Genomic DNA, 7,412 nt, shown 5'->3' on the forward strand with positions numbered 1-7,412 from the left:
TTTTCCCCCTTGCGCGAGGCTGGAGTCGAAAGAGGCATGAGCGAAACAGGGCGCAAAAGAAGTGCCAGCTAAAGAGAGAGCAAGAGAGAGAGGGAATGAGGTAGGAGGAGACTGATGATGCAACAGGAGGAGTGGCCAGGAGGAGGAAGGAGAGAGTGAGGCTAGAAAAGTCAGAGAGAGGGGGAGAGAGAGAGGGTTAAGTGTGCTCTTTCCAGAGAGAGAGAGAGAGAGAGAGAGAGAGAGAGAGAGAGAGAGAGGAGGAAGAGTGACACGCCTCTGGGAGTTGCGCAGGCGCAGGCGCAGTGTGAACGTCGGCCGCCATAGTGGCATCCGGTGCAGCATCTCCCCATGTAAAAAGGCAGGGGAGGTGCGGGAAAGGGGGACAAAGTAGACCCCCCAAAAAATTGTATCGGTTAAAAAAATAAATAAAATTCCAAAAAAAAAAAAAAAAATTTTCAAAAAACAAAAAAAAATTTGACCTCGTTCTGTCGCGGCGTTGCAAACGTAACACACACACGTACGCAGGAAAAAAGATAAGCTTCCAAGAGGGTTTATTTCAGGAACATGTGGCCCCGGAACGCACAGCCCTCGTGTCCCCGGCCGGCCTTGTTGTGTCACTGCCAAGCGAGCTGATGGCTTGCAGCCTCTCTTGCTGCTGGCACCAATTCAAAAAGGCCGATAAGCACTTTTTTCTTTTTTTTTCTTTTTAAATTCCGGAGCGGAAAGCGGGCAAAAGGAGGAAAAACAGCCGCCCTCTTTTGCACTAAACAAATGCCGAGTTGGTTCCTCCAAAATAAAAGCTGCTCTGAAAGCGACCCCGGCGTTATTTTCGTCGATTTATTCTTGAATATTCTGTTGTTAGTGCACTCGCTGCCACCCCCTCGCCCGCCCCCCCCTTTCCCCCTTCAGCTCCCCCCAATTCACGTTGTCCTTGAAGCGCCGCCATCTTCCCTCCTCCCTCCTCTCCTGCTCCTCTCCCCTCCAGCTCCCTGCCACCTCAGCCACCAGCGTTTGGCTTTTTCCACTCTTGTGGCACATTACTGTAACGCTATTGTGCGACAATTCCCGGCTTCTTTTGGGCTCGCTCAGAAAAATAAAAACAAAAAAAAAAAAACAACAACAAAACAAAAAAAAGGGCAGCAGTGTGTCGGTCAGTCGGGGGGGGGGACGACGCATCTCCCGCGAAGAGACAAGGTGGGGTTTTTTTGAGCTTTTTCTGACTTTAACAATTGTCGTGTTCTTGTTTTTATGCGGTTGTGTTTAGCGAGGCTCGGTCTCGTCTTGCTGCGGGCACAAAGCGCACGGCGGCGTGCGACTTGCTGCTCTCCGGGAGGGATTGCAGTGCAAGCTGTGCCAGTTTTGTTGCTTTGTAATGAGCGCTGATGAAGCTGCTCACGATACACGCAAACATACGGACGTCCTGTGTGTGTGTGTGTGTGTGTGTGTGTGTGTGTGTGTGTGTGTGTGTGTGTGTGTGTGTGTGCCCGCACGTTGAAGTTGACACGAGGATGAAGCGTCGCTTGCAGGCCGCCGTGTAAGCACATTTAGGCTCCACGTGCACGCTTGTCCAACGTCTCCAAATATGAGTGACTGAGCAAGCGCGCTAGTTAGCGCTGAGCTATTTCGAAGTGCGTTATTTATGAAGGGAGTCGCAACGCAATCGAAACGCCGAGCACAAGCGGGCCCCGAGTGTGAAGCAAAAGAAGATGGCGCCGTGTCACTGGGCGTGTGCGTAGGAAGGCTGCTTTTTGAGTGTTTGGCGCAAAGTTTTTGGCTCGGCACCCGAAACGTCGTCGGTTGAAACGGGGTCGCTTATCGATCATCGAGCAAGCGCGCAAGTTGGCGGCAAACAGTCCTGCTTTTTGTCCATTTCTCATTCGCGAAATGCGTTGCAACACTCTTGCTGAATTTTAGGAGACTATTTTCTGTTTTGCAATCAATAGAATCAATCATTGTATAAATGATTTGCCGGCGGATGCCTTCAGTGTTACTTTGTGACAGTGATTATCATTTCCCCCCCCCCCCATACAAGTCATCACTCATCTGCCACTGCTCATTCTTGCATTATGTCGTTGGTACGGCCGACAAAATACAAATAAAAGACCATTTCAAGATTTAAACGAAAGAAAATTGGGAGCACTTCAAAATCAAGGATGGACTTTGGGTGTCAACAATTAAACATTTACAGAAAATAACGCGAAAAAAATTTTTATCAACAGAAAATAACACGAAATTTGTTTTTAATCACCACAAATCTTTGTGAGAAGAAAAATCATTTTGCAATCAGGATTTTCTTTTTTTTCCCCATAAAGCTGGATGTTGTATGTCCGTACTCTTTCGTCTGCTGCTGCTGCACCTGATTTGCCCAGATTTTCCGATTCCATTTTTATTGGGGGGGCGGAGGGCGGAAATAAATAAATAAAATTAAACTAATATTAAGCTGGGGCACACAAGTGGTTGCGGTTCACGTAATAAGCTGTGAATTACCGGTATGATGCAGGGGCGGGAAAAAAAACCTAAACAGATTTGTGTGCGCAGTGACTTAAGTGCTTCTCTTCGAGTGGTTTGCCACCCACAACAACAAATCCACTTCCCATTATTCCATTACACGTGATTTAATCGACGTTTGATATTTGGACTTTTGTATTTAAAGAAAAAAAAAAAAAGATTTGAATATGCGCTTGCAAAGTTACTTCGGCCGAGCCGCAGTGCCTTTCTGACAAAATGGCGCTGCTGTTTCAAGATGAAGAAATAACAATGAAAAGCCAACTCCAAACTTTTTAAAACGTGGATTTGAAATATCTTAATTGTGGCTTCATTCATTTTTCAGACTCAACGTTTTCAAGCACAGGTGAAAATGTCTCATCTGAAGGCCTTCGGTACTGCAATTTTTTTCCGACATTTTTCTCGCGTGCGAGAGTCATTCTGAACAACAAACCGCGAGTTTGACATCCTCCTCGCGGCGTTTCAGGCGGTTGGTCTGCCCCGTGAGTGGCGCACGTGTCCAAACACAAGCTCTCTATTACGCCCCAGACCTTCGAGGGCGCTCCCCCGCCAAGTCAGGGTGAGGGGTCGCGACCCCCAGGTCAAAAGTGTTACACGGGGAGGCCGAGCGGTCCCATTGAGCGCGCCCGCCGCTGTTTGCTTTAAGAAGGTAAAGATTACAAACACATTAACTAATGCCGATTAGGGGGTGATCCCGGCCGGGGGTCGGAGGTCCCGGGGGGGGAGCGTGTTGCGTCTTATTAACAGGGCCTGACCTTTGACCCCAGCAGCCACTTTTAGAAAACAAGACCGCGACTGACCGCTTTGGGCACGGCGCTTGAAAAGCGCGGACAATCGTCGAAGCCAAAATGACAAGTTTGAAGGTTGCGCAAGCGCGCGGCTCTCCTCCCGCTTTCTTCGAAACGGGCACTCGCGCGCCATCGGCACAAAATGGTTGACGAGAGACACGATGAGTGAAAACAAAGGCCAAGTTCAAGTTTGTACTCGTTGTTCTGAAGGCTTAATGCAAATTTAGTTTCAGCGAACGCAGCCAAATTGCAGCTTCCGTGCGGTTCAAAGAAAAACATTAAAAGCAGAAGGAAAGCTTTTGACTTTAGAAACGGCACTTGGTATGCCAAGTGCTCTATGAGTAAAATTGTGTTGGGCTAAATCCTTCATCCCGATTGCTTTGCCACAAGTTCAAAAGCAAAATGTAAATAAATATAAGGCACATTTATTTTGAAGGTTCTGAACGTGCCGCGTCTTAACAATGGCACACATGCTGCGATGGGTACAAAATGGCCGGCGAGGCCCGTGCGCGCTAGCGACCGACTGTAGCGCGTGATTCAAAGAGCGGCCCGGTTCCACCTTCTCGTTAACCCTTGACGGCACTTCAGCTTCATTAACGGCTACCAAAATTGCGGCTGATATGCACCATCTTGAAATAATTCCTGGATTGAGAGCAAAAATAAATAAATAAAATGAGATATCTACATTTTAGTGTATTTCAGAAAGTGTGAAGGTTTAGCAAGTACTTGTTTCCGTGCCCTCAAACCTCCAGCACAAAAATTGCCCACCAGAGACATGCGCAATATCGACATTTTGCACCACATGAAAATAAAAACCGTGGCCAAGTTCAAGTTGGGTCTCCTTTGCCATTAACCCTTTTCATGCGCTTCAGATTCCTTCACCGCAGCCAAATATGACAACAGTGTTACATCAGACAAACCAAGAGGAAATTCTGGCTGATTAAATTTCTTCCTGGAATGTTTGGCTCCAAGTTTGAAGAGCGACAAAACCAAAGTAAAGCCTCGCTCCGAGGATTCCGCGAGCGCACGGCCCCGCACGTCCTAAAATGGGCGCCCGTTCGTTGCTGTGATCAGCACAAAATGGCCGCCGTGAGACAGGCGCAGCATCAACACATTGCGCGATGGAGCCAAAGCGAAGTCAAATAGTAGCTTTGCGATAAATGTGCAACTTTTGGCTCCCGGTTGCCGTCTCTCATTAATTTCATTAAACGGGCCGTGTGTGGTCTGTGGAGCTGCCGCAACCCAAGTGGCAGCTTTCGGGCAGTCCAAATATGACAACAATAGTAAATCAGACAATTCATGGGGAGAGCTTGAAGAATGAAATTCTTCCCGGATTGTTTGGCCCAGAGTCAGGAAAAGACCACAGTATGCCTTTGTCATTTCCAAAATAAAAATGAACAATGAGATGAGCAGGAAACACGAGTGTGGATGAGATCAACTTTGACATTTGCAAAACCTCGGTGTGTTTTATTTGCCAAAGCATAATAATTACATTGCTGAGTCTATTCATTATGTTTATAAATTAAAAATGAACATGTATTTTTTTCCTCAGTTATTTGCTAAATAATAATAATTACATTGCTCCTTCTTTTAATTATGTTCATAAATTACAAATGAAGATTTCTTTTTCCTTAGGGTCAATATTAATAATGCCATAAAACATCCCCCTCACCCCAAATCAATATATTTACTCTGTGTAGTAGAGATTTATGTCTGTATGATTAAAAAGTTAATTTAAAAAAAAACTTTCCATAAGGAAATATGGGGGAAAAAATTCATACACAATGAGAATGTAATTTTTCAGCTTAATGTGCAGTCGTGGTAATCGTGTGTGTGTGTGTGTGTGTGTGTGTGTGTGTGTGTGCGTGTGTGTGTTCTCAGATAAGTTTGCTAGAACTTGCTCCAAAGACTAGTTTGAGAGTATCCCCCACCCCTTCACGTTTTTATGATTCAATATTTCTGCTCCAAACAGCGATATCTAAATCCTTAAAAGTAGAATCCAACATAATTTGCATTTGCTTAAAACTCACCATTTCTTTATTTGCCTTTGACCACGATTCTTTTCACATAATCACCCGGTGTTAAAAACACAACAGTGTTTTTTTTCCTCGTGCTTTCATGACCCACTTTTGTCAATATGAAAAGCGCAATAATGAAGGCTATGGCATTTTGTTACAATGTTGTCTGGACAGAATCCAAAGTGCAACTCACCTCACTATTTCTTGGCCGGGGGAAGAAAAGCAAAGAGGAGAAGACGGACGAGGAGGAGCAAGAAGCAGCAGCAGAGTTCTGCTGAGGAAGAGCGCGGGAAGAGGCGGCGCGGCGCGGACCTGCTGGCGTTTGGACCTCGACGGGTCGACCTCTCCGAAGAGGGCCGTGCCCTCGCTCTAACTTCAACTGGCAACTCGTCAGCAACGAAACCAATCGTCCTGCATTTTTTTGTGTGTCGCCCATCAAAACGACACGACACGTGGTATTGAAAACTGAAGACATATTTCAAGCACAGTGCAGTGATTGTGATTATTAGCAAGCTGGATTTCTTTTGGATCGGCCGATACGTAGTCATTGCATTTTCAATCGCATTGATATTTTTTCACTTTTAAATTATTGCCACATTTTTGTGGGGGGGGGGGGGCAGCGGGAGACTACCTTCCTGAGGTGCATTCGTGTCTCTTATCTTTTGCTCTTTAGAAAGCTATTAGAAACAGCACTCGGTGTGAAGCAATAACACACTACTGCCAATTACAACACATTACATTTTTAAGCGCTACAGTAAATCATCTAACATTTTTTTTCTGATCATTTCAATTCAGTGTTAAGGATATCAAATTCAATAAAATTCAACGGTATGAATAGAATGGCATAATTAGTCAAATATCACCCCCCCCTCCACTGAGGTCCAACATGCCAATTTTACAGACTGCATGTTACATTTGTAGAATATTTTAGTTTTAGTTTTAGGCAGGTTTTATTCCTAAAAAAAAAAAAAAAAACTCAATATTTTTTTATGAGCCACTGCAAGAGTTTGTATTTTGTACATTAGCATTGAAAAAAAAAGTGATGTACTGCACACAAGTAAAATAAAAGTTGGACGTAAACGTGTAAAAGCAAATGTAAATACAGTTGCACTTTTTGGTGTCATTTTGACTATTTTTGTTGCTGTTGTTGTGGTGCTGCAAACACTACCTTACCAAACTGACAGTGTAGATTGATATCTCATAAATTATGTTCTATTCACTGAGAAATGTCACAATACTTGCGGAAAGAGTGTGTGTGTGTGTGTGTGTGTGTGTGTGTGTGTGTGTGTGTGTGTGTGTGTGTGTGTTTAAACCCTGAATGGTGGAGGAAAGAGGCTGCGCACGTCGAGGTAGAGGCTAATTCGAATTGTAGCTAGCTAGCTAGCAGTAAGACTCAATGCTTACCAGTTCTGTCTATTAAAAAAAAAGGCATTCAAACTACTTTGAATAGTATAAAATTAGCCACGAGGCGCAGGTGTAATTGACCCATCTCAAGGCTATTAGGTGATGCCTGCGTGGAAAATTCTAATATCCGGGAGAAATGGTGGTTCAAGTGCCTGCGTTTTGTAAGGCGGGAATTTGTGCGCAATTTTGCTAGTGGCTATCATGATGTTAATGTCAGGTGGGCCTTTTTGGTGGGAAAAAGCTGCCTAATCACAGGTTTGACGTGCGCTGTCATTTTGGGTCATTCCAGTGTCTGCTTCAGCGTTTTAATGATTTTTATTTAAAACCCGGGAGAACCCATGGGGTCAAACTTGGCCCCTATAAATTCTGCTACTCAAATGCTGCTCTTAAATCCCAAAGGGTCAGATTTGGCCCTAATACTAAATTAGGATTAAAGCATTGAATATTTGAAAAAACATATATTTTGGTGTTCAGTGAACATATAGCAGTCATTTAATGTATAATTCATCATTTTCCAAAGAAGAAAAAGGTTATTGGGTTCTCCAGGGTTAAAGGAGACAGAACAAGTTTAGGGGTTTTTTTTGCGGCGCAAACTTGGAGCGGAAAGTTTGTGTGCCAGTGGAATTTTAAAATGTAATTATATTATTGAATATAAAATAAAAGAATACGTGACACTTTTAGCCCTGAGAAGCAAACA

General features: G+C 44.3%; 1 long non-coding RNA gene across 1 annotated transcript; it reads left to right on the forward strand.

The window, feature by feature from the left end:
* Positions 1-915: 915 nt before the first annotated feature.
* LOC109529878 (uncharacterized) lies at positions 916-6,286 on the forward strand. Its single transcript, XR_002170907.1, has 2 exons — positions 916-1,194; positions 5,486-6,286. It is a non-coding gene; the product is annotated as an uncharacterized LOC109529878 (long non-coding RNA).
* The last annotated feature ends 1,126 nt before the right edge of the window (positions 6,287-7,412 follow it).

This window comes from Hippocampus comes, unplaced genomic scaffold, assembly GCF_001891065.2.
Source record: "Hippocampus comes isolate QL1 unplaced genomic scaffold, H_comes_QL1_v1.1 scaffold62, whole genome shotgun sequence".
NCBI classification, from domain to species: Eukaryota; Metazoa; Chordata; class Actinopteri; order Syngnathiformes; family Syngnathidae; genus Hippocampus; species Hippocampus comes.